At 38.9% G+C, this 27,861-nt stretch overlaps 1 protein-coding gene across 4 annotated transcripts in view; it reads right to left on the reverse strand.

Moving 5' to 3' along the window:
- The window catches only part of tenm3 (teneurin transmembrane protein 3), a 340,668-nt gene that overhangs the window by 306,191 nt on the left and 6,616 nt on the right, over positions 1–27,861 (reverse strand). For all 4 annotated transcript variants that reach the window (XM_069712012.1, XM_069712016.1, XM_069712015.1 and 1 more), the window contains exon 2: positions 9,546–9,626. The gene's annotated coding sequence lies outside the window, so the exon portion shown is untranslated. The remainder of the gene's footprint in view (positions 1–9,545; positions 9,627–27,861) is intronic.

The raw sequence follows: 27,861 nt of genomic DNA on the forward strand, positions 1-27,861 counted from the left end.
CTGTGTGTGTGTGTGTGTGTGTGTGTGTGTGTGTGTGTGTGTGTGTGTGTGTGTGTGTGTGTGTGTGTGTGTGTGTGTGTGTGTGTGTGTGTGTGTGTGTGTGTGTGTGTGTGTGTGTGTGTGTGTGTGTGTGTGTGTGTGTGTGTGTGTGTGTGTGTGTCCTAAATGATTGTGATAGCCCCAGTTGTTTGTATCTCAGTTGTGGAATATATTATCAAAGAGAAAAAAATAAGAGAGAGACAAAGTGAGAGAAATAATAGACATGGAGTTGTCTTCACTTCCCTTCGAGACTATCTTAGAAGCCAACATGGAGGGTAGAACAAAAATAATAGAAAGAAAAGACAAAGGAGGTAAACAAGAGGTCTGCAAGTAGCAAACAGAAACAAAGATGGCTGCTGAAGAGAAACCAATATGTTGGGGGGGAATGGAAAGATCTTTGTCCCATTCGCTCCTCTCAGCACTCATTATTACAAATCTTACAGTTGTATGAAAATGTAAATGGGGGTGATAGTTAAAGGAATATTCTATACTACTACTACAATTACTACGTAGATATTTATAATGTAGAGTTGCTGTCGGTTTTCTCCATCAGTAGACTGCACTAAATGCATCATCATAACAATGTTTTGATGTGATTTGACATATTTAGTCCCCCCAAAAAACTGCAAGACTAATGCAAGTCAAAACGATGAAGGACAAAGTCTATTGTGCGGTGTGAAATTTTCTCATAGCAAACGAGACAGCGATAGACATGTTGAAGCACTGAACCAGCAGTGATTGTGCTGCACTATGGGCATGACAGGAAGGAAACGGCAATCAATCAGCGGCGTCCTGTTTTAAAGCCGTTTATGTTTCCAGATTTAGAGAAAGTTAAAAAAAAAAAAACGAGGCGCAGAAATCAACCTGGTGAAATGTTCAGCCGTCGTCACGACAAGGCCGGAGATGCTTTGAGTCTTCTCAACCAGCACAAAATGCCTGATTGTCAATTACACCTGAAGTCATGAACAATGGAAACAATGTGGTGGTAAACAATAGCAACCAACAGTAAACATAGCAAAACAACAACAGTCAATTCTCGCACTGTGAAACCGCCTCCATTCACTTCTCTACACTAGTAAGAAAATTAGCACATAAATTACAAATCCAATCAATGCAATTAGCAATTTGCCTCGTAATTAGCAATTAAGTAAACAATTACATCAACAATATGCTAACGAGACGTTGCTAATGACGAGGTGGATTCTCATCCACAGAGGGCTTTGATTGCTGTAGTCTTAGATGACCTTGATAGTCTTCAGTTCTAAGATGTGTTAAGTCACTGCGTACATTTAAATGGGATCAAACACAGTCACCGTTTAAGGCTACCGGCTATGATGGAAAACAAGTTCAAGTTTTTACACACCTCGTACTTTTTCCAAATGACGAAAAAGTACGCAGATAACCAGTTAGAAGTAACAAAGATTATCTGTCAGAAGCAGCAAACAGATTCTGCGTAAACACCAGAAAAACTTTCAGTCCAACACGAGTGAACCGTGAAACACCGTCCATGAAGTGACCGGTCCAGAAAGCAGCAGTGTACCGTTTCCTTTGATGAATCGTGTCTTTCTGCAGGATGAACTGTACGGACATAGAGGAAAAAAAATAAAATAAAATCGTGCGCACAAATTACTAACTCGAGGCCACGAGATAGCATTTTGTGTGCACGTTGATCTGTGCGCACAATTCAAGTGTCAGTTATATAGTCGATAGCATCTTCAACGTTAGCATATTGGCAACGATATATAATCCACAAGTTCTCAATATCATCATTATTGCCTTTTTACAAATAATAATCCTTTGCATCCCTTGTATTACAGCCAGTCTGATCGATAACAGATATGGATATGAATCTGTAAACAAAGACAAGTGTAGTTGAATTGTAACAAAAGCTATCGGCTAAGTTTTCCTCAGTGAATACATACACTGTCATTTCAGTCTATCTGAAGATAGATAATAGTGAGGAAACACTCCGGCATCTTTGTCAATAATGTCAACGCCGCACAAATTAATTAAAATGTATACAAGATTTAGTATCTTGTGGCCACAACTTAGATTTTTGACTCTTTCCTTTGACTCCGTGAGTCAGTGAACAGAGTGAGCTTAAATCATGTTCCTGCTAGATAGGTAGGTAGGCAGGTAGTTACTTTATTAATCCCCAAGGGGAATTTTTTTTTAGATGCCAAAGTGTTTCACTCATTACGGCCAATGAAGCCCAGAGAACATCAAAAAGTCCCCAAAATACTGACAAAAAACAAAGTGTCAGATCAGTACTGTTCAAAGGTCAAAGTGGGTGAGCATGTTTTAGTGCTTCTGGTTATCATATAACTGTATGTCTATGAGCCATGTTTGTGAGTGTGCATGTGCACAAATATTAAAGAACACAGACTACAAACCAATTGAGTCAGTTGTAATGGATCCAATTAAAAAGATAAAACTTTGGGTAAACATTTCATGTTTCTGTCTCACTAAAAAACTGAGATAAAAAACAACAACAACAACATGCAGTAAATACCTAAAATGAATAAAAGGTGCTTTTATCTCAGCCTCTTTGTTTGTGGCGGTGTCACTAAGCCACTATTATAATTCATGTACAACACACCTGAAGTCAGGGCGAATTCATTTTGAATGTTTCATGACTTCAAAAATATATATATTTTTCCCAATACAAATGTCAATTGCAATTTACAGGACAATTTGGGGAGTAAACTGTGGTTTTGCCTGCTTATAGTTACAGTGCACTTCAGAGCTTCGCACTAAACTCTTCTAACGGCGACATGACAGTCGTATTTTACCTGCAAAGTTTCGTTCACACTGATGTGTTTTGATTAAAAAAAAACATTTCTTTTGCTACATTTAAGCCTGGTATCTGCATTTCACCCTAAAATGGAGACTTTTGGAAATCCTGCTGAACCCATTCTAGTTTGAAAACTCCAGAGCTGCCTTGTAGTCTAGACAAAAGCAAACATCAACTTTTGAATACGGTCACACCACAAACTGTATGTAAAAGTGTTCGTAGCTTCCGGCTCTGAAAATGAGGCCGATGCGGAAGTTCCATAAACTGCAATATCAATGACTGCCACTAGAGGTTGGCTCGGAAAAGCCTCCGGCTACATTGACTCCCATGCCACTAGTTTAAAATTCTTAGTCTGTAAAATATCTCCACCAGTCATCTTGGTGTTGTTAGTTAAAGTTGTTCCTTCTTATTCGTTTTTTGGCGGTCCGTTTGGAAATAATCCCGTCATTAATTATAAAAAAAAAAGCTTCAAAAAGACGTGTTTTGGGGGGCGTGTCTGTTTGATTGACAGGCCTGTGATGCAGTCAGGTTATGGCTATCGGTGGGCGGGACGTAGTATTGCAAGGTTTCCAATCAGATCAGTCAGATCCACCGCTCGTTCAAATATGGTCACTTCCTGCTCCAAACCGCTTCGAAACTAGGATGATGGCACCAACCGACGGGTGACGTCCATGTTGGTTGCCACTTGGGTCACACTCATGTTTTCTTCCTGATTGGATCTCATCAGTCACAAAGTGTCCTTTCCTGATTGGTAACGCCTCAATCACGTGACTTTTATTAATTCAACATTGATAACGAGTTTGAATTATGCTAGCAGTTGAATTCTGCTTTTTATAATGCTAAAAATGCCTACATGGATGGGAGACGAGCTATTATTGGACTGTCTTGCAAAAATCGATTTTGTCCAGCAGTGTTATGAGCCCTACACCTGGGCGGAGAGTGGACATTGTATCACTCAGTAACAAAGGAAGACTCCAGAAATCTGCTTGTGGATTTGGACTATCCTGACATTGTTTTCGGTGTCATCTTGTTGGGTCAGGACGACATTAAAACACTGAGGACAGAGACCTCAGTCTTCTTCCAAACACACTGTGGTGCCACACAGTCAATGGCGGTCTATCAAAAATGGATGTAGTCCCACGAAGCCCCATGAAGAAGTGCTCTAAAGTGTGATAATACTGTGGGCCTCAGTCAGATCCAAACCTTTCTCCGCCCTCGCTCTGCTCTCTCATCCAAATGGGGTTTCTTCTTCCTCAGAGAACCAAGATGGTGACGGAACAAAGGGCCAACAGTTCGCAGACCAGTGGTTTCCACTTAGGACACAATTGGACGGTGCACACACATTGAAGTGAAACAAACCTAAAATAAGTCCACTGACTACGTCAACAGAAAGGAGGAATATTCCTTGTAAGTACAAGCGTTGTGTGACTATAAGTAACATGATTTGCTTTTTCAGGCGTGTTTGTGTGAATAATTGTTAAATGCTTGAAACAGTTGTGTTAATGGAAAAAAAAAATTAAACAGTTTGAACATGTTATTGAGGATGTAGCACAAAACTCACAATTTGACAGCTGAAGAAAGTTGTTTCTGAGCATTACTTCAAAAACATTTACTGAGAATGTATTTTCCTATGATCCTTGTATTGTATTATCTTTATTTGATCTCATAACTGCAACGGTCTGAAGACGTTAAGACTACGAGGAAAGTTAATACATTTACACATTCTTTGAAAAGTGATTATTAATCATCCATCCATCCATAAAACTCAAATTATAATGAAATTTCTACATTGATTTAAACTGTTTAAATTCAGCAATTTTACTCCTCCATCACATATGTGAACATCCTTGTCTAATAAATTAAAAAATGTCCAAACAGATTTGATGGAGGACAGAGAGGACAGTGATGTTTTTCCAAATGGTTTTATTCTTACATGTTGAATCCGTAATAACTGTCAAGACAAGGAAAACTCATGAATTATTCTTCCCGTTTGCCTCTGCTGTCCTGAATGCTAAAAATGATGCACTCCTGTGTGATGACTACATGAGTTTAACTAAAGAGATGCAACAAAGACCAAAGAGAGCGTTCATATTTTTTCAGTCTGGTTCTTTAACTGAATTTCATCTATTTTATTTGTTGATTTAATTGTCCATGTATTTATACATTTTAGTTGGTTTTATTAATAGTTATATCTTGACCTAATTTTCGCATTTTATCCATTTTTAAACTTTTGTCCTGCTTCTGGTGTTTCCAGATGTGTGTGATGTGTGACAAGCGTTTCTTCAGAACCTGTTTTTATTGAGGCTCTTATCCAATAAAATAAGTCATTTATTGCCTCGGATTTTGTGTGTGCGTTGTGTGTGCGTGTGCACATGCAGGAAGAAAGGACACGAGAAAAAATGAGTGCCACAGAAAGAAGGTGGTGATTAACACCTAACAAGAGGATTCTTTGGGTTTTTGCTCCAAAATTTCCCGGTCATTTTATTGGTCTTTATGGTCCCGCAGGAACCGCCTCCTCACACTCAAAGCCACTTGATTGGCTTTTATGATCCCTCAGGGCCAACTTCAGGGGCCCTCGGCAGGAAGTGAGAACAGAGAAAAGTGGATTAGGGGGTAACGGTCAAGCTTTAGAAATTCGATCAAAATCTGAAATCTACTCCGAGGCGAGAGCTTAAAGTAAAAGAAATACTTGACAACTTGGCAGCCGTTTTTATGGTTTGTGCTGTTGTGTCATAAAGAACGAGTAAAAAAGGTCCATTAGTCCTCGAAATGCTCATTAATTTTTTTTTTATCGTGCTCATCATTCTCAGCTTTTAAAACGTGTCGACAAGTGACCGATACCAAATGTTAGAAACGCACCTCTTTGGTGACTGGCTGAACTTTTACACGTCAAGAATTAGTCCAACAACAATGTGATAGAAAACTTTCATTTGCTTTCATTAAAACTATATAGTGCAAAACCTTGAATTTAACCTACTGCAAACATTAACGTACATTACAGCGTACGACGGATGCAGGAATCGAAATGCTCCATTGTCCCCCTTTTATGGAAAACTATGCAATAACTTATTTGTGATCCTCATGCTCTATGCAAGTTACTACAATGAGGAGTCAGTAATGTAGCAAATACCTGTTCCAGAGGAGAACATCTTCCTACACGGTCTGTCTGCATCACAAAAGCTCCCTCCACTTATTTACTGCTATATCAACTAAAGCTGATGGCGGTTTGTGTCTTTGTAGTCAGACTAACAAAGAACAGCATCCACTGAACAAATAGTTTGTACTTACACCCACATACATTCCTCACTCTAATATTCATGCCAATGGACCATCCATTATATGAGTCAGAGCGGTGAAAAGCTATGCGTGGAGCGCCATAGAAATTCATAGCTGCACTAACTGCCCGGGCATTTACAAAGATGTTTGTGCTGCAGCCTGGTCAGAAATTAATGGGTACTGGGAGGAAAAAGAGAGAGATTTTACGCTGTTCAGACAGACATTGCCTTGTATGTCGCAGAATGCACAACATGAGATTCTCCATATCAAACAATCACTGCAGCGATCGCTTCACCACGGGCGTTTTCATCAGACTTTTTGGCAGAATATTTTTGTCATCTTATCACATTAATGTTTCTGTTGGTCTGGCAAAAAAACTTCAAACACAGAGGTGACTGCATGAACACAAAACAGTTACCAAACCATTAGCATCTCTCAATAGGTCTGTTCTGAATCATCCACAAAGAGCAAGGGTCGAGATCAAGACCTCAAAAATTGTATTATACTATAGGATATGCTATAATATATGATATGATATGATATTAACACTATATATTATTGCTGGTCAGATTCCAACACATTTCCATGTTATATGCACCAGGACTGCATTTAAGTCTCACAAGACAAGAAAAAGCCACAGTGGATGTATAAAAGTATGTATGTAAGACACTCTCATGTGCTTGAGTCTGCATATATGTGTGTGTGTGTGTGTGTGTGTGTGTGTGTGTGTGTGTGTGTGTGTGTGTGTGTGTGTGTGTGTGTGTGTGTGTGTGTGTGTGTGTGTGTAAGTGTACCTGTATGTGTTTGTTGTCCAGGATGAAATGCCAACTGACCCACTTGGGATTTTAGTGGGAGAGAAAAGTAAATTGAACAAAACAGAAAAAACTGTCGATGTGGACATTATTTCAAAATCTCTGCGTGTGTGCATGTGGAAAGTCGGGCATGCTGCGCTGTTTAAGTCGCTGTGGGACTTTTTAGTGTTTTGGTCAGACAACATCATATATCATGGTGGTTTTTATAACCCAAAGAGCTGTCAGAAAAAAACAGCAAGAGAACGTGGCAGAAGGGTGGGGGTGGGGGGGGGGGGGGGGCATGACAGCAGAGGCAGGAAGGAGGCGATAATAAAAGGAGGCGGCCTCTTGAAATTTCTCAGTTCAACAGATGAGGAAAAAAAGTCTTTATTATTATGTCCCTCAAAGTTAACATCGTAGCTTTCTTCATATTGTTTGATCAACTGAGGTTATCTACTGTATGTAGGTCCTGACTATTTCCACAGAAGCACTATAACAAAAGGGCAGTGATAGCACAAAGCACTGTATAAGCACACAGTATAAGATAATAATGCAGATGTGGAAGAGTTAATTAATTACTGACCAATTACCAGCAGTCAGCACAAATAATATCTTAGCACAGCCTCACAAAGGGGTATTTATTATACCCTTTATTTCATTTATTCAGTGCCGTTTGGAGGGATTCATTAAGAGTTTTAAATTGTTGATGCAATTATTGATCTTTTCTTATTTAATAATGGGTAATGAGGTATTGCTACAGCCAGAAGGTGGCGGTAATGCGAGCCAAAAAGCGGTTTGCCGGCTGTCGATAAAGAAGAAAAAGGAGGAGAAGAAGAACACACCAGGATCTGGTAACACGGGTGGTGCCGTGAGATTAAAAACTAAGGTACAAACAGCAGGATCATGATCAAAGACTACTCGGTGGCTATTTAGAGCTGGTCAATATATCCGTTTTATGCAATATACCAATATGTTCTCCGGGGACATATAGAAAGAGAAAATACTGTTTCTATCGAGTGTAATTAATTAAGCAATATTACAGAAGAGAGTGTGCTTTAACATCGTTATTGGCATTGACTACTGAAAAACAATCAGTCACATCAGTAGACTCTTATGTCATGTATGCACTGTTTAATACTCCAGCAAGTATAAAACTGCATTTCTCATCAAAAATAAATACCATTTCTACCCATCACTTAGACCTATTTATTTTGGTTACTTCAATCTCAAAAGTTCTGCAGGAAGAACAAAGGCATGCTGGGAAATGCACATTTATTTGGGGTAAGGGGATGGGGCAAATACATATATTTTCACTGGAGCCAAAATCATTTATGTTACAGTGTATGTTGGTGATGGATCGTCGGCAACACCGGCCTTTTTTTTTGCTTTCTTTTTTATGATGTGGAGCTTTCAGTGCTCGAGCAGAACTAGCAGAATTAGCCGCTCTAATGAAAGATTCAGCAAATCAACTGGAATTTAGAGCAGCAATAGTTGGACATGTGGCAGCAAATACTGAACAGTATTTTTTGCTTGAAAATGCTCATTCCTCACACACCTGCTTGTCGTGAACTGTGTGTTCTTTCTCCTGTATTTTTTTTTTTTTTTCCTGTCTCCCGATACCTTTCTGCAGCTATCTCTGGCTCGGGAGCTGCATGTTTCTGATCTGCAGTTACTGAGCCCACTAACCTACCCCAGTGTTTGTTGTTGTCTGTCTACGTTGTTCTTTTAGTCTCTCCACTCTCCCCTCACCTCAACTGGTTGCGACAGAGTTGACCGCCCACCTCTCAGTCTGGTTCTTTTGGAGGTTGCTTCCAGTTAAAAGACAGGTTTTTTTTTTCTTCCAGCTGTTGCTCATGAGGGAGCAGGTCAATCGTTGGGTTTCTCTCTACAATGTTGAAAGGTCCTGAAGTGCCCTGAGATAAGTTATGCTGTGACTCAGCGTTACATAAATGAAATTGAATTGAATGCATACATATGTACATACACACAAATTATGAAAAAAAAAAAAAAAAAAAGGCTACAATGCATGCAAAACAACTAAGCAAAAAAATTGTTTTTTTTTTTTTTAAATGTTTCACACGGCCTCCTCCTCCCTCCTCCTGTCTTTCCCAGCTCTGTGTGTCTACGACAGTTGTGATAAGCTGCAGCTTTCACTGGCTGACAGAGTCGAGCAAGAATTAAATTAAAATTGAATAATGTGCTCCAGCTCTGTGTGTTGGGTGTTTACGGCTTAATATGCTTCTTCATGGGAATTCCACCAAGTCCCCCGTTTAACAAATGAGAGCCAATACAGTGTAAAGAGCTAAACTCAGCCAGTTGTCCTCTGGACCGAGTGGGCTAAGCACGCACGCACGCACGCACGCACGCACGCACGCACGCACGCACGCACGCACGCACACACACACACACACACACACACACACACACACACACACAAAAGCATGCACACTAACATATAAGTAAATATTTGGCGAGCAGATTTCTTTGCCTGGCCTTCGCAGCCAACATAGCGTGCGTTAATGCGTCTGTTTGTGGTGTGGTGTGTGTGTGTGTGTGGTGTGTGTGTGGTGTGTGTGTGTGGTGTGTGTGTGTGGTGTGTGTGTGTGGTGTGTGTGTGTGGTGTGTGTGTAGTCATACATCATTACCTGTGCTGGCAGGTGTGAGGCAGAAGGGAGCCTTACGTTGACGCATTAGTGTCGTTCAGGTCCATACAGCAGTACACAGCACTAAAAGAAAAAAAAAAGTAAAACACGTTGGTTAGAAATGTGATAAAGGAGTCAGGATATCGCTGGTTCCAGTACGTAGTATTTATTTTGGATTTCCCGATTCTGGGCAAGTAAGGGTTGGACGCATCAGTAACACAATACACATAACAATAGATACAACACTTTTCCTTGGAAATGACATATCTAGATATCCGTCAATGTCTTAGATGTAACTGTACACCTTTGCCCTCATTCCTGTCTCCACCCACACCTCTGTTGCTATGCCGCATGTGGAAAGCTCCGCCTTGTGAGTTGATGGGATTGGTTCCCTGGAGATATGACGTATTAAAACTCTGCTTATTTCGCTCATGATAATGTAGCTCATGGTTGTAGCATATATATATATATAAAGCACGGTAACAAGGTTGAAAACTTGCTCTTCATTGAACGGAGTACTTTACAAAAAAATCAAAGGTGTTACTGAAGCAGTGTATTGCTCGTTGTGTGCCAAAATATAAATAAATAAAATACATATTTTCTCATTATTACAAGATACCGAGCCTAACTTTTATCAGACCCAAATTCAATACTGGCCACACTCCATTCAGGATTGTTTAACAGTCGTTGCATCCAATTGAAGGCAGTGATCAAGTTCATTTTTAAACTATTGGAGCAACTTTTTAAAATCAGCACCGATCATGTGAGGCAAAAATTGACCACCACTGCAACTGCATTTAAAAAAAAGAAATACTTGACTTCAGCATTAGTGCACTGAGCCGCTGACACCGATCAACGTGTCGGTCCGCCCTTGAGAGTAGCCGGGCAAATGTTAATGCGAACAGGGTTCCCAGACAGTTAATCACATCAAAGAAAGCTGAAAAGCTGCGAGCGACAGTCTGGCAGTGAAAGGCGAAGTCACAATGCTGTGCGTCAGATAGTTCACTGGGAATGCCTTGGATTTTTGTATCTGCTAATTGTCCAGTACGAGATGATCTGTTTGGCCCTGATCCTGCAGGTTTGCTCTTGAGTCGCTGTTACACACCCACCACTGCAGATCATTTCTAACAGCACCGATAGCCCGACAGACACATATAAAAGGTTGAATATGCACAACACTTTTTCTGTTTTAATCACATTTAAGAAGTCTGTGCTCAGCCGTCATCCTTGTGGTGCTGCCATGGCTGTTTGATAGGAACTCTTCTTATGTGTGTGTCAGTGTTAATAACTTTACGAAACACATTCATGTTTTATAGCCCTTTAACAATGATACCCCACACTATTGCACACAAAAGTATTACTAATCAAATAATAGACATTCGAAATGTAGTTCCAGGCGAAGGATAAAGTGTAATTACTGACTGTATGTCTCCACCAACCAGTCAATTTGCAGTTTACATCCACACGCATTTCTGCCACACAAGTATGTTTTCTAATATGAATAATTTACTACTATTAGAAACTACAAAATTCCAAAATGTGGATGCTTCCCAGAAATCAGAAGATCTGTGCAATCAGCACAGTTTCAAAACCCACGATTAGCGTCACACATTCAGTGTCTGACTAAATCCAACAAAAAAAAATACGGTCACCTTCTGTTCCCCAGTTATGAAATCATGTTCACAACAATAGGATGGACTTTAGGTAACAGTTACCTTTACTTTGAAACCACCAAAATCGTATTTGTATGTCTTTGAGTCCAACTGAACATGAGTGCCAAAATTTAAGGACAATTCCTCAAAGTGACGGACAGACGGACAACCCCAAAACATAATGCCACGACCACAGCTGAATTTTTTTTTATAAAAATAGGGGCCTTTTTATTCCCACCAAGGCATCACGTTGCTGTGCTGCATGTTTGGTGGCTTAACATGAACCTGGCTGCGGCCAAGATGGGTGGACGCCGGCACAACAAGGAGCGCGTTGGGCTGAAATAACGCTGGCGCTGCTGCCAGCTCAAACCAGGTCGAGGTGCAGCGCACACAGACAGAACCTCACAGACATAAAACAACATCGTTCCAGAATCTGACTTTACTGTATTGTTCTTTGTTCACGTTGACATTGACATTTAATTAACAATGAAATAGCAAAGAGGGTTTTGGGTTAAATAATCCACATTTCCAATGCATCACCCAATACGCTGAGATGCTCCCAAACCCTTGGAACTCACAGCTCAGACTGTTGAGGATGCTCCATCCTGATGCCTCACCTACATGCACTCCCAACACAAGGAACTTAGAACTAGAGGTTGGGTTAAGATTAGGCAAGAAGTGGTTGCTATGTATGGTTAGGTTCTCCTCATATCCTTAACCCCATTTTTAACTACGACCGACTATTGTAAATAGTGAAAATGGTGATTCAAGTACGTGACCCTACGGATGACAAGAAAAGTAAGAAAGTACCATTTCTTTATGTGCAAAACTCTGTGTACAAAGTGAGGAATTTTTGCTTCTGCTATTGTTGCTGTAGAATTGTTATATTAAAAAGGATGTACATGTGTTTCTCATCTCTTGGTGCTTTCAAACAACGTACAATGGGAGCTATTGCCTTTTTGAAATACAATGGCAGAATGTTTACTCAGGCTATTGTGGGCCTGTCTGTGTCAAGCATCCAGAAAATGATTGTAAGTCAATGCAACTGTGTGTGTGTGTGTGTGTGTGTGTGTGTGTGTGTGTGTGTGTGTGTGTGTGTGTGTGTGTGTGTGTGTGTGTGTGTGTGTGTGTGTGTGTGTGTGTGTGTGTGTGTGTGTGTGTGTGTGTGCATTTCACCGTATTTTTATTTTTTTTCTTCAGCTGTAGGAATCCTCATTTGTTTGGTTGCGATATCTGACTTTCAAACATTGATATCACCTCTTGACTCGGTGTGCACCGTTTGTGCAGCAACACTCACTTTAAAAACTCTCTTGGACCTGTAATGAAGGTATTTTTCATTACTCATACAACTAATTTAAAGTCCAGATGATGGCTTTAAATGTTAAGTTTTGAAGTGATAAAATAAGATTATTCATTTACTGTAAAATGTGCTCATCTAAATGAGGCATAATTTGTTTGTTAGTGTTTAGAGGTTTTGAGGATTTACAGTTGGGGTTGTTGTTGTTGTTTGTTTATCAAGTCACATTGATGCTTTCTGTTTTGTAATTTGTGAATAAACACCTGGTTGGCCTCGTGCTTTTAATCCAGCCGCGACAGCTCGCCCCAATATGACCACTGATTTAAGTATTAAACAGAAATATAATCATGTTTGATTTTAAAGCGCAAAATACCGAATGAGATGTATATGTAAAATTATTTATTTACTATATTTCTCTCCATCATGAAAACCTCTAAAACCCATCATGTAATTTCAGGATAACGACAACAATACTAGTATTGATAATTGTTAAATCACAAGCTGAAGAGACCTGACTACACCTGACATCCTCACATCGTTGCCACATCCTGGTGTGTCAATTTCATGGCCACTCCTAGGAAATGATATAACCCTGCCCCCTTTTGGCCTGCAGAGCCTCTTTCTCTCCAAACACACAAGAACAAAGAGAGGCTCAGTATGTGAAAATGGACCTTTAATTCCACCTGCTATTTAATTTCTTTTGTCCAATATTTTGTGTGTTTTATGTCTACTAAATGTCTTTATTATGACTTTAGACCTTTATGTTTGTTACCTTAAAGAGGACAGAAAAAACAAGTTTATGGATGCATTAACTATGTAAATTAAACCTCGTTAATCTTATTTACTTACTCAATCAGTGATTTGTTAATGCTGACATTTGAGTTGATATTTAATGTATTTATTTTGTCTTTGTTTTTCATACTTTCATGTTTGGAAGAAATCATCCAATCATCCATTCATCCCTCCTTTGTTAATCCTGGACCACCAAAATAAACTGTCAGAACGGCTTTGGAATCCAGTGTTTAAATGTGCACACCACATCAGATGTTCAGTGAACCAACAGCACCACCTTCACTATAGTTATTTCACTAATGTTATATTGGAATTCCCCATGTTTTTACTAGCTGCAAAGATAAATTTTTATTCCACTATTTTCAAAGACATTTCAGGACTAATACATTGTTTGCACAATTATTCGGCATGTGAGTAGTTTGACCATATCATAATTTGTATACATATTTTCCAACTCAAAGCTGTGTAAACTTGAATGCCTATTGCCTATTTGTGTAATGAGGGAGGGTGTGGCCTAAGGAGATCAAAACCCTATATCAAGGTGTGCATAATTATTAGGCAGCTTCTTTTCCTCGGGAGGCAAAATGGGCCAAAAAAGAGATTTAACTGACTCTGAAAAGTCTCAAATTGTAAAAAGTCTTTAGATGCTGCACTCTTGAAATTGCTAAGATATTGGGGCATGATCACAGAACCATCAAATGTTTTGTTGCAAATAGTCGCAAGAAACGTGTTGAGAAAAAAAGACAAAAATTAACTGCCAAAGATTTGAGAAGAATCAAATGTGAAGCTACCAGGAAGCCTTAGGTTATCCTCCAGTGCTGTCATATTCAAGAACTTCAACCTACCTGGAGTGCCCAGAAGTACAAGGTGTTCAGTGCTCAGAGACCTGGCCAGGGTAAGGAAGGCTGAAACCCGACCACCACTGAACAAGACACATAAGTTGAAACGTCAAGACTGGGCCAAGAAATATCTGAAGACAGATTTTTCAAAGGTTTTCTGGACTGATGAGATGAGAGTGACTCTTGATGGGCCTGTGGACCTTTTCGGGTTGAAGATGGACTGAAAATCAACTCCCAAACCTACTGCCAGTTTTTAGAAGACACTTTCTTCAAGCAGTGGTCCAGGAAAAAGTCTGCTTCTTTCAAGAAGACCATGATTTTTATGCAGGACAACACTCCATCGCATGCATCGAAGTACTCCACTTCGTGGCTAGCCAGTAAAGGCCTTCAAGATGAAAGAATAATGACATGGCCCCCTTCCTCACCTGACCTAAACCCTATTGAGAACTTGTGGGCCCTTCTTAAACGAGAGATTTATGGCGAAGGAAAACAGTCCACCTCTCTGAACAGTGTCTGGGAGGCTGTGGTTGCTGCTGCACAAAAAGTTGATCGTCGACAGATCAAGAAACTGACAGAATCCAAGAATGGAAGGCTTATTACTGTTATTGAAAAGAAGGGTGGCTATATTGGTCACTGACTTTTTTTTTTTTTTTTTTAAATGTCAGAAATGTTTATTTGTAAATGTTTAGTTTGTTTATTATTCTCACTTTAACAGATGAAAATAAACAAGTGAGATGGGAACATTTTCTTTTTCATTTAGTTGCATAATAATTCTGCACACTAATTGTTGCCCAATAATTGTGCACACATAGATATTATCCTAAGAAAGCCAAAACCTCACTTTTACTTTCTTAAACATTCAGGTTTGAGGTTTATTAACATTTTGGATTGACCGAGAGCACTGTAGTTATTCAATAATAAAATGAATCCTCAAAAATACAACTTGCCTAATAATTGTGCACACAGTGTACTAGAAGATTATGGCATTTAGGCAGAAAATCATCTGTCATCTGACCTATCTCCCTCTAATAAACAAAAAATAATCAATTAATTGAACATTAGACAAACCAATAATGATGCAAATAATACAGGATGAAGAATTAAAAACGGAGTAAAATAATTAACATTAGAACACAGCTTGAAGGGCTAAGCGCTGATTCATAAAGCTGAAAATAGAAGGTGTAAACACATATTATACAAACAAAACAAAAGCCAGCGCTGCACTCTCATTTCCATTTGAAAGGTATGAGCTCTCCTGGCAGATGTTTTATCTAAACTGCAAAATGCATCAAGCAAATGAGCTTTAAACTCTGCGACCACCAAACAAGAAAACATGCAGAAGTGATAATCCGCCTTAGTGTGAAATTAATACCAAGTCAGGACGAGAGCTATCAACACGGGTCCTTCCAACCAATGCAGACTTCTGATGGCAGCTTTGAATATATTGTTGTATCTAGTTGATCTCGTGCTATAACATGTGACAATACTAATATTTGAATTGCGTGCCTAATCATGTCGTGAATGCGCAACACTTTTTGACACTGATGAAAGTCCCCTACAGAACGAACTGGATCACTGTCAGAGGCACTGTGCTTTATGTGAACATGTTTTCAGGGCCATAAAAAAATGACATTTGAAGAACAATACACACATTCATTAAATTACTTTAAAGCAGAAATAATTATGGGTAATTCCTTCGCACATCGACAACAAAAGGAATAATAATTCAACTAAATTAAATCAAAGCGCTTTTGAAGCTTGAAAAAAATTCAGCTTTTTTAAATAAGCTCCAAAACAACAGTCTCCACAATCTCAACCTCTGCTGCCGTGTTTTCGAGATTGGTCTGAACAAAATGAGTAGCTAAACGAAATATTCTCACGACATCATTCAGACATCAATATTTCCCTCATTGTTGTGTTATGTCGATATTCATCATGAAGAAGCATATAGGGCCTCATTTATTAAAACAGGAACCATACTAAAAGTGTCAGTGTACATAAAATCCCCAAATAGTGTACGCCAAAAAATAAACCAATTTATAAAACCATGCGCACTCACACCTGCACGCAATGTTCCCTCCATAAATCACAGTGCACCAGGAAATGTCCCGCCTTCGACACGCCCGCATTCAGCCGTCAACAGTCAATGCAAGGCACCTCATAAAAGTTGATGCATATAAATGAGCCAGCTGACCAGCAGTTCTTAATGTTGAATCACAGCAACAATGGAGAGGAAGACCCGAACAGAAATGTTTCTGACAGAAATAGAAGTGACGTGGATGATAAAAAGCACACATTGTTTGGAGGCCACAGCAGTCTCGTCACAGACAAAAGAAAATGCTGCGATGCAGCGAACGCCCGCCCGAACGGTCACCGCTGAAAACCCAAATGGTCTACATGCTGGTGGAAACAGGTGCATGTGGAGCCACCACAGTGTATCCAGTGCGACTTACAGCACAGTTGTGTCATTCAGTGAGAGTAGACTCACATTTAACATTGTCTCATTGGAAACCACTCAGTAAAACAAAAGGATAAAACGGACACAGGTCGTCAGTCAGGCCACTCAAAAAGCCACAAATGAAAAGACAACCGACGTTGTTTTGAATGCCAGTGCTGAAGACAAATTTCCATTTTATGCCGATCAAATGGACAGTGAAGTAATCCGAAAAATGTCATCCCAGCTTCTGAGCTGCAGTCTTAATCAAATGATCAATTCATATAACGTACTGTTGGTCAATAAAATCACCATGAAAACAGGTTAATGACACTAGCTATGACATGTTTTTGTTGCTCTTGCTCCAGTTTCAATTCCTTGATTGCTGTTTTTATACAAAGTATGTGTTAAATAATGACACAAAAAAAAACCCCACTTTTCTTTTGCCTCGTTTTTTACTGAATTAGGATCAAATTAATTATCAAGTATGAACTATATGAACGACATGAAAACTAAATGAATGAATGTCCAGTTTTTGGTCTTTTACACTCATCATCAATCCTCACCAAATCAAATATTTAATTTTGTCATAATTTAGACTGTAACAATCGAACTAGGGCACTAGCATTAAAGTAAACGTAGAAAAATAAATGTTAATGATAAATGATGCGTCCAGCAGCATCAGGAAGGGGTTGCTCTTTCTTCGATCAATAGATAAAAAGGTTTGCTGTTAATCCAATACTAGTGTAGCTTAATGTAATGAAAATATGTCAGCATTGTGGAGGCATGTGACATACAGTATAATACTGAAGCAGTTTTAGTCGTATACAACAGTGATATGAGTGTTGGTTGGAGAGGTGTTTTTTTTTTCTTTTATTAACAGAGTCAACAATGACTGAAACCTGTTTTTTTTCTCTCTCTTTCTCAGCAAATAAAGTTCACAATGAAGAAAGTCCTTGTAACAGGTTTTCTTAGATGTCAGAAAGATCTGCAAGAAACTTTTTGAACTCCACAATGCTGCAATTGGAGGCACTCGCAGCACTTATTGACAACGAAGGCTCCAGAAATACAGACGATGAGGAATCAGGCACCACGTGGAGGAAAACCAGGATGCTACTTGTTAATGTTGCTGTCTGCTATCCTGTGGAGGGACAACAATTGAAGGTTTTTACTGTATCAAGAGTGTTTAGAGTTAAGATACAACAGAATTGACAGCGGAGTGAAGTTGGTCCTCTGTAAAATACATGAAATGAGTATTTTTACAGTCATTTAACGGGTGGATATGTAAGTCAATATAAGTTCCTCTCAAACACTCCCCATTTTATTGGTTTGGGAAGTGAAGGCCATCGTATGATGAATGAGTACACCATTATCGGTATCTGTTGAACTAACTAAATTAACTGTATCTGTGGATGGGGCGTGGCTTGATTCAAAATTGAGCGGGACTTAGTGGGTGGAAAGTGACCAGAAGTTGTCCATTTAAGCCTGAGATTGATATGAGTTGATCAGATATTCCTAAATGTATGATTTATTCAAAAACTATTTACAAAGGAGCCCCAGAATTGAGCTTCAGAGCTGAATGGTTTTGGATCACAAGAGGAAGAGAGCTATTTACAGAAGAAGTTTTCTTTTATAAAAGTTGCTATGTTTATTGCTATGTTAATGTGAGAAAAAATATCAGGCTGGTCATATCGAAAAAATACTTTGTATCTTGTTTCTCAAATAATGTGTGCAGTGTTTCCCCTCCACTACTGAAATGGGAGTGCTTCTGTAACCTTTTATTTATATATAAAAAAAAAAAATTCCTCATATACTATGCGCTACAGCAAGTCATATTCAGGTCAATTCACACACCTGTGAGTAAGACACATAAACTTTGCGTTGAGTTGATAATTAGAACACAACGACAACAACCAGCAGCGGCTAGACGTCCACAATAAAGCAACGGAGGAGATCACGTTGTCAGCATTAATATTCACCGAATAGAAAACCCTCTTGCAGCTTCACTGGAGTGGCGCACAGCAAACACACTCATTTGACTGTGGGGAGGTGGAAACACAACTCCAGTGAAGAAGGAGAATATATCAGCAGCTTCGAACTTCCTGAATCAATAACTCGTAAATTAAACGCCGTTCAAACAAAAACAACGTATCATTCCTCCCGACAACGAGCTGCAATCATAAATTACAACCTAATTATAATCAGAGAGAGCCGTCGTCGGAGCCAAAGGGTGTAGGGAGCGTCTATAAAGTGACACGCAGGGGAAAAGAAATATAGCCTACTTTAGACATATTGAATAACTTCAGCCTTATTCAGGGTACCGTTACCAAAATCACTTCACAAATTGATGATCTCGTGTTGATTATAATACAAGACTTAGACTTTAGAAATATAAAGTTTTGCTAAATTGTTAGGATATTTTATTTTGAAAATATGAAATAACATCAGTTTTTTTTAGTGTTATGTCTAAAATGACTTCACATATTAATGATCTCCTGTTTTGTTTTTTAATGAAAATACTTCAAAATTATACAACAGTAATTTTTTCCAAAGTATCAGTTGTAGAATAACCAACAGAAGACCAGTGATGTGTGAAGAGATACCAAACTGTGTAAGAAATAAAGTTATTCAAGACCTTCCCCTCAATTATGTATTTTATTCAATAAACTTGACGGTGATTTATGCACAGTCCACACTGAGATGTGCATTCAGCCTCACACTGAAAGCGGTCAGCTGAGTGAAGAGCGAGCCGATGGAGAAACAAGGAAGCAGAGTGACGAGCTGTAACTTGCGACTCGTCCGGTTCTCCGAGTAACTTGGCTGAAGATAATTTACACAACCCTAAATGAAACGAGCCGATGCAAGAAATTAACCAGCCGAGTCGCGGGTTGTTTTTCATTTCTGTGGACACTGACAGAGAGTTCGTGAATGAGGCAAGAGCTTAAACAGTAGGAGGAGGCGGGGCTCGGTGTGCATATCTGGACTCAGTGTGTGCACACCGCTAGTGTCTGTTAGAAGCCTTCATCAACACGGGTATTGACACAATTACTCGGATGATACTCGTACTCGTCATTGTCCATACCGGATACTCGTTTTCAGCCAAGTACTCGTCTTGTCCCAACATTGTATTATTGATCATGTTGACTGTTTCTCTCCCTGTCTCTCAACCCATCAACTGAGGAACACCTCCAGCCTCACACGGTGGCTTCATTGAAATGAAACGACAAAAAAACCTAAGAAGGGATATGGAGGAAAGCCAGAGAAGGTATCGGCAAGAAGAGCAAGTCAGGAGGCGTTGTAGCTCCGATCGTGACAGACAGCCGAGGACCCGAGTGAGTGTTTGAAGCCCTAAACTGAAAACCTCTCAGGAGATATACTTGCTTCATGATGGCTGCCTCATGTATCCTGCGTCTGTTTGGACGTTTTTTTGTGTAGGTATGGAGATGTGACAAGGTCATAGACCTGTAAAACTAAATGGAAACTAGTCCAATACCATTTTGTACATGGACCGCGGGAAATGCTGACAATACGGAGTGTTGACGGGGCCAACGGCGTTTTGCCCCGCTGGTAATCTAGGAATCAGTAAAGTAGTGATCCATTCGATTGTCGCCATTTTTATTGTTTACATCAGGCAAATCAGGATGTTCTAGTGGTATCATTGTTTCTCTAGTGCACCCTCTGGTGGAGTCCTCCAGTAAACACGCGGAGTGCAGAGTATGAGAGCGATAACGTGCAGGGCGCATAACGGTTGTAAACGCAAATGTGTGGTTCAAAAACAAGTATATCTCAGGATTTACAAACGAGCATGCTATGGACAAAAAGTACACTAACTAAAGACATGGATTAAAACCCAATCTTCAACACTGACTGGTAGTAGTTGTGTTAAAAGTAACGCAAAATGTGTTGACTTTCAAACTTCAATCGATCAAACTTTATTCATTTTCATACATTTTGGTGCTGTTCAAAGACCTCCAGAGATGATTGACAGGCCGATAATAAGAGACAGTTGTAGACCAGAACAATTACGACAGAACGTAATAGAAATCTAGAAGATAGTTTAAAAGCTAAAATGACAAATCGAGTGGCAAAATAGAGTGAGATAGGAACTACAAATTAAAAACCAAGAACAAAAATGAGGACAATAAAATGCATTAAAAAGATACACGTTAGAGTTAAACAGAAGACAGAATAGGTACGAGCAATAAAAGTATGTAAAAGTAACTAGAAGGATGAAGTGCAAAGGAAAGAAATAAAGAAAAGGAAATAGCTGTAAAAAAAAATTAAAAGTAAAGAAAAGCCATTTTAATTAAAAGCAAGGCTTAAGAGATGGATTTTAAGTGTACGTTTTAAAAAGTTAAACCCTTTCGGCAGCTCTCAGATCCAGCAACGCGCAGCATAGCAGCTAAAAGTTAAAAGTCTTTATATAAACAAGTTTACTCGGTTCGGAAATAACACAACTTTTGACATCTGTTGATATTAACACATCATCTAGCTATTCTTGGAACTACATGTCGAAACAAATGCTAGACTTCAACATCATCGCATGCAGCTACAGCCATCGGACGCAGCTGCTACTCTTTTCATGCAGCAGAATTCACTTCACGTCATTTACATGTTTTCCTCTATTTCTGTTGTCACACATCAAGGCTGGGGAAGAAAAATGTGTTTGAAGCAGAAAGGCCTAAAAGATCCGTAAGATCCAATGATCTGTGATGGACTGGGGTCCTATCCGGACTGTACCCTACCTGGGACCAACTGGGATAGGCTCCAACCCCCTGTGACCCTATACAGGATTACAGTCTCTATTGTCCATATCTACTGTATGAAAACCTTATGCAGCATTTTCTGACTGCTTTCTGTTTGCCTCTCTCACCCTCAGGACCTTAGACCTTAAAACAAATGCCATCATAATAACAACAACAACAACTATATTATGAATGATAATAATATTAATAATACAATGTTTCGAAGGTATACAGGTGAAGATTATCAGGAAAAAAAACAAAAATTTGAAGCACAATCTAAAAATTCCAATTCGTTTTCACAACCTGAAGACTTATAGTACATTTGTATAAAACCGCCCAGGAAACTGTACCGACGTCCCTCTCTCAAACGCTGTGTGTGTGTGTGTGTGTGTGTGTGTGTGTGTGTGTGTGTGTGTGTGTGTGTGTGTGTGTGTGTGTGTGTGTGTGTGTGTGTGTGTGTGTGTGTGGTGGAGGGCAGGGGGGCATTTCAAACAAAACCAGATAGTGTGTTTGTTTGAATTCCTTCAAGCTTGACATTTTGAAAAACTGGCAGCACCACCACTCACAGAAAACAGATGGATTCATTCCAGTTTGGTGTTGTGCTGTGCGGGACAGAATTATTCAGAATTATTCAAGCTTTGCCAATTCTGCTGTGTAAGATGTTAGATGAGGTGACGACCTGTGATAGCACAGAGTTGCATTAATGCAATTTTATAAATGACTATAGCAAACAATGTTTTATTTGATTTTTTTTTTTATTTGATTTTTTTTTTTACAGTCATTGTAGCAAACTAATTTCCATCTTAAACTAATAAAAAAAAAAAAAATTAAAAAAAAAAGTCAGATCATGTGTTCACGTTGCGCCAATCAGCAATGCCGAGACAACAATATAAAGTCTCTTTCTGTTTGGGGAAAAAAAAAAGGTGAGTGTAAGCAAGCTGCAGCATCTCACGAGGTCGTCTTCTATTCATCCATTGCCAACTCCAAGATAATATGAGCTACCACTGTTAAATTCACTCAACTTCCATTACAACTTTGAAAACGAGATGCAAACAGAAGAAGTCTATTACTGATGTCACAGCCTTCACTGTCACTTTCCTGCCCCGCTTCAAGCTTGCCGTTGCCGTCTGCTGCTGGGGGGCACCAACCTTTACAGAGCCCACCGGCTCCCTGAGTTGCAGGTCAACACAAGCCCCACTGCCGCGGTCAGCCGGTAACTGACCTACCTTCTCCTGCCATCTGGAACTCCCACAAGGGACTGTCATCCATTTTTCCTACACTACCAGCAGCCATAATTTTTTTTTTTTTTTTAAACAGCTGAAAACAAAGCCTTATCAGCCCATCCAAATGGCACAGAATATCACCCGGATAATACAAGATGGTTTGCCAATAAGCTAGGGAGCTTACACAAAGACAGGTTACTCTACACACCCTGCCTGTAGCTCCATCTGTCAGTCACAAGCTGTCTAGAAATTAGCCCCCTTCCACACATGGTCAGCAGGTGGAGCGTGAGTGCTCCTCTCTGGAGAACGCTACGACGTTACAGTTCAGACCATGAGTATTGGCAGAGGTGCACTTTTTTGTTCTTTAAAGCTTTCAATCTTTAATTTGAGTAGGTTTATATCAATACGGAACAAACTGTGCCCAAAGTTTAGGGATGCAGAGGTGATTTGATGGAAGTCAAACAATATTATCATGTTTAATATTTTGGGGGAAAATGGTTTGCAGGTGCAATACTTTGAATCGTCTCTGGTGAGGCTCTCAAGGGGCCTTCGCTGCAGACTCCTTCATGTTCTTGCTTGTTGCGGGGGTCTCTCTGCCCCTCCGTCAGGACTTTAACAGGTGAAATGCAGCTCGTGAGAGTGAGTCATGGGTGTGCTATCTCCTCTCACTGAATGAGCTCTTTTGTTTAGTTTTGATGGGCACACAGCTCCCGTATAGCTCTGCATTGACCCTGCAGCTCCCACCAACAGTGAAATCATCAATACATGCCAGCGTGCGAAATCTGCTGGCAGCCTTACATGCAAAACCATTATGGGAAGCAGCGCCGTGTTTGACAGGTGAGGTTGGCGCTTTGGGTCAGGCAGCACTTGTTTTTTGTTTTTGTGTTTTTTGTTCTCCACATTTTTCTCTTCCCATCATTTAGATAGAGGTTGAACATTTTCTATTTCTGAGGCTTACTGGGGATCCGCATACCCGTGTTAGTCCTCAAGGGGTTAAACCATGCAAATGATTTTTCACTCATTTATAAGAATTTGCTGCTTCTTACACAGATTTTTTTTTAACTCACTATATCGTCCTCAAATGCATGCTTTTTTTGTGCTTCTTATATTGATGGAAACCTTCATATATACACCTTTTTTTAAAATGTATTATCTACTCTTGAAAAGACACATGAAGAAACACATCGTACTGTCAGCGGTTTTAGAGGCCAAATGTTATTTTTGCGAGGCTGACACAAACAAAGACTGCAATAAAACTACAAATTACAGAAGAGTAAAAACAAACAGGGATTTATATATTTTCAACACATCACTATAGATGTTTTTTCTTGTTGTTACAGGCATTACATTCACTGTAATGAGGAACGCTGGTACTTTCAATCAATATACTTCACTTTATTGTTATTTTTTTCTCTCAATGCCCTCTTTATGAGTAGTCATCTGATTCAAATTCTACACACCGGTATGACAAAAATCATATTCAATGAGAGACGAAAACATTCGGAAGCCTGCAAGAAAAGGAGGTTTGACTGAAGCGGAGAGACTTATTTGGATAAACCACAGAATCTTCAGTGTCAGACTGAACAGGAAGTAGTGCAGCACAATTTAAAAGAATTAAAAGTTAAAAAAGTAATGTTCACACTTGAATCAAAGTCAGCTGTTATCCCTGCTGTCCATAAATACCTGACTCTACTGTAGCTTACACAGAAGAAAGGCTGAAGCACCATTTACAGAGTTTCTTTTAAACTGAAGTGGATCCAAACAGACTGACGATGAGCTTTGATCATTTGGTGTGACACGATCATTACAGGAAGAAAATGTGTTTCATGAATCAAAAGCACAAACTGAAGTGCAAGGAAAAATGTTATCCTACTCTTTTCAACCACAATTATATATGTATATATATATACATATATATATATATATATATATATATATATACATATACACACACACACACACATATATATGTCTGTGTGTGTGTGTGTGTGTGTGTGTGTGTGTGTGTGTGTGTGTGTGTGTGTGTGTGTGTGTGTGTGTGTGTGTGTGTGTGTGTGTGTGTGTGTGTGTGTGTGAAGATGAGATGTACCAATATAATTGTTTGTGCAGTATTTATCATCAGCATCTTGTCCAAATGAAGAAAAACATTGCTCGAGGTAGGATGTCTGCGTTTTGGTGATGGGCTGACTACCTTTCCGACAACGTTGTTACAGTGTTACGACATGTTAAAATCATGCTAAAGCTTTTTTTGTATATAATATATATAGATATTTAATGTACTGTATATATACTGTATGTACTGTGCATTTTATATTTTATATTTATATTTTTTATTTTATTGCTTTTCTATTGTATTATTTTATTCTATTATTATTTTATTCTATTGTTTCTATTATTGCTCCTATATGTATGCTGTTGTGGCAAAAAAATTTCCCCTCGGGGATTAATAAAGTATATACCTACCCTACCTACCTACCTAAAGGGAGTGAATTTACAGAAATTGTCTTTTTATTTATATATATATATATTTATGTGGATGGGAGGATCCAGGGATCAAAATGCCAACCGTGTGATCGAAGCGTGACCTGTTCGACATGCTTAGCCACAGCTGCCTATCAAAGCTCTTCATTTAGGAATTTGTATAAATTGATAAATAAATGATATTGAAATCTTTAAATAAAACAAATTGTCAAATTATTGAATATAATTTGAAAACTCATCAAAATTGCAATAAATGTCATTTCATTTTTTGGAATATTTTCACAAGATTTACTTTATAATTATAATGTCAGCATTATTTTGTAAAATAAAAAAAAAAAATCATTTTATTTTTCATAACAGCATATTTTATTTCCAAATAGCCAATGATATTGCTGTTGATCTAACAAACTGGTTAAATGCGGTAGCAGTAGCTGAGCTTGCTCACAGTGTCGCTGAGAAAAATAGCATTGTTAAAAACAACAAACTTCAGAAATAAAGAAATGTAAATGATGAAATTAAATTATGCTATTTGGACGAGTAAAAAAGACTATTTCATTAAAATTGGTTGAATTTTTAATTAGGGAAGTTAATGATAAATTGTTAATCAATTCATTGACATTTAATCAAATATATTAATTAAATAAGACATTGAATTTATAGGTCAGGAAATGTGCTGGAGATTTGCTTTAGTACCCAGTTGCACCACTAGGAGGAACCTCTTCCTGCTAAATGAGATGCAATTACAAGTGCATTAGCTGGTTTGTAAAACGAGCGCACCTCCCTGCCATCCAAGGAGGAAAAAAGTAGTCGCCTGCTTGACTCTGGTGACTGAAGCAGCCAGGTTGATGAGAAACATAGGTGTCAGTTATTTAAAAAAAAAAAAAAAAATGGTCCTATTAGCCAATGGAAAAACGTCTCTGTATTTCTTATAGACAAAAAAAAAAAAAAAACTTGTTTAAAATTTCTGTCGTTTAAATTTGAAATCCCTAATCTCAATCATTTCAATTATTTTGAAAATTGTTTTTTTTTTTTTTAAATATATTTATATAATTTCAAAGTGTCATTTTAATTCATTCAACATCCAATTAAATTTGATAGACTGATTAATGCATCCATCCATTAACTGTACTGCTTTTTTCAGTGGGGCTGGAGCCTACGTCTGCTGACATTGGGTACACTATGGACATGTCGTCAGTACATGACAGGTCGAACACAGATAAACAAACATCCACACACAATCACACCTATCACTACATATGTGCTAATAGATAAAAGGGTGAAACAGTCACTCATGACTGTGAGTGAGGGAACCTTATCAGGTTTTGTGCTTTAAATCAAAACAGATTCTTCTTAGTTAGTATAATTCAAATCTGCCAATACATCCATAAAAGGTGGTTTGTATCGACTTGTGTACACTTAATCCTTCAACATACTACAACATAAAATTCAAATGTCTTGTGTGCATATGTTAAAGATGTGATTTAGCTTTTCTTATTCAGATGCTTATTGTTTTTTTACACACAAGATCATTTCTCTTTCTTCCAATGAACCAATTAATTAATTAATTAATTAATAAAGTAACTACCTAACCTAAAGTGAAATGACACTCTGGTCTCACTTCCTGAAATAACAGTGTTGGATAGATACAAACAATGACAGAAAAGTAGAACTAGGCATCTTTAAATGGACAACTCCAATGTCTCCATCTTTGTTCATTCTTTGAAACAAAATCTTATTGTTGTCAGGTTAAGACGGCCTTTTCAACGGCACTTTATGTAATGCTTAGTAAAATGAGTAAAGTCGAGGACCTCTCCCTTCTGATTAAGTTTACATATATATATAAAATATATGCCCAATACACATTCACATCCATCAGACCTCAGGCTGCCTTCACTTAAATTTTCTCCTACCAGTTTGGTCTGGTGAAGGTGTTTACATGAAGTAAATAAAGTGATAAGAAGCAAACTGTCAATTCTCTTCCAGGAATTTAGTTCTCCAGAACAAACAAATCTGAAACGTAAAGAAGTTCTGATTCTGCAGCTCATCACTTTGTTTGAAAATATGTCATTTTCCCTGGTTAACTCCTTGAACTGTTCCAGCTTTGAGGCAGGGAGTGCCGGATTACTGAATCCTATTCATCCGTTGCTGGTAATCCTAAACCAGCTCCAAACATGGCCTCTAAAACCTCAGCAATGCAAAGTCATCCCACTTTCCTCGAGGAAGGTCACCTGGGGTCGAACCTCAAGTAGAGCGTGCTGCAAGCCAACTAAAAGGACTGACGTTCCCAACCTGAGCCACACAAAGGCAAGCAAAGGAACACATGAAGGTCGCACAGGAGTCAAGATACATCCAAAAACACACCGCACACATCCAGATCAATCACGTTGCACACTCATGTTACACCCTCTCGACAGAGGATTAATTCAGCCGCACTGACCGGCAGAGTCCCACACACATATAAAATGACTTTAGATTTGAAGTGTTCTCTATAGATTGTTTATAATCATATATGCCAATTTAAATTGTGTTTGCTTCCAGGGGTCCTCAGGTCACAGCAACCCCCCGTTTCCTCTAATTCAAACACTGATTTAAAATATTTTACACATAGTCTACATGAATATGGGAGGAACAGGAGGAGGTCAGCGAAAGCACTTCAGGTTTTGAGTATTGTGTGACTTCTATCATTCACATGAGGGCCTTTCTTGATCTTATTGGTTCCACTGGTGAAGCTTTCACAGCTGCTACACAAAAAAACCTCAATATGCAGCTCCAAACCAAGGCTGTCTGTCCAGCACTTGAAACGCGGGTAGGACAACACTCTCAAAGTGAGGTGAATGTAAAGTGTGAGTCTGATCC

This window comes from Brachyistius frenatus, unplaced genomic scaffold (assembly GCF_029030835.1).
Source record: "Brachyistius frenatus isolate BFR_SWC_R1_liver_20210118 unplaced genomic scaffold, ASM2903083v1 Contig_105, whole genome shotgun sequence".
Taxonomy (NCBI): domain Eukaryota; kingdom Metazoa; phylum Chordata; class Actinopteri; family Embiotocidae; genus Brachyistius; species Brachyistius frenatus.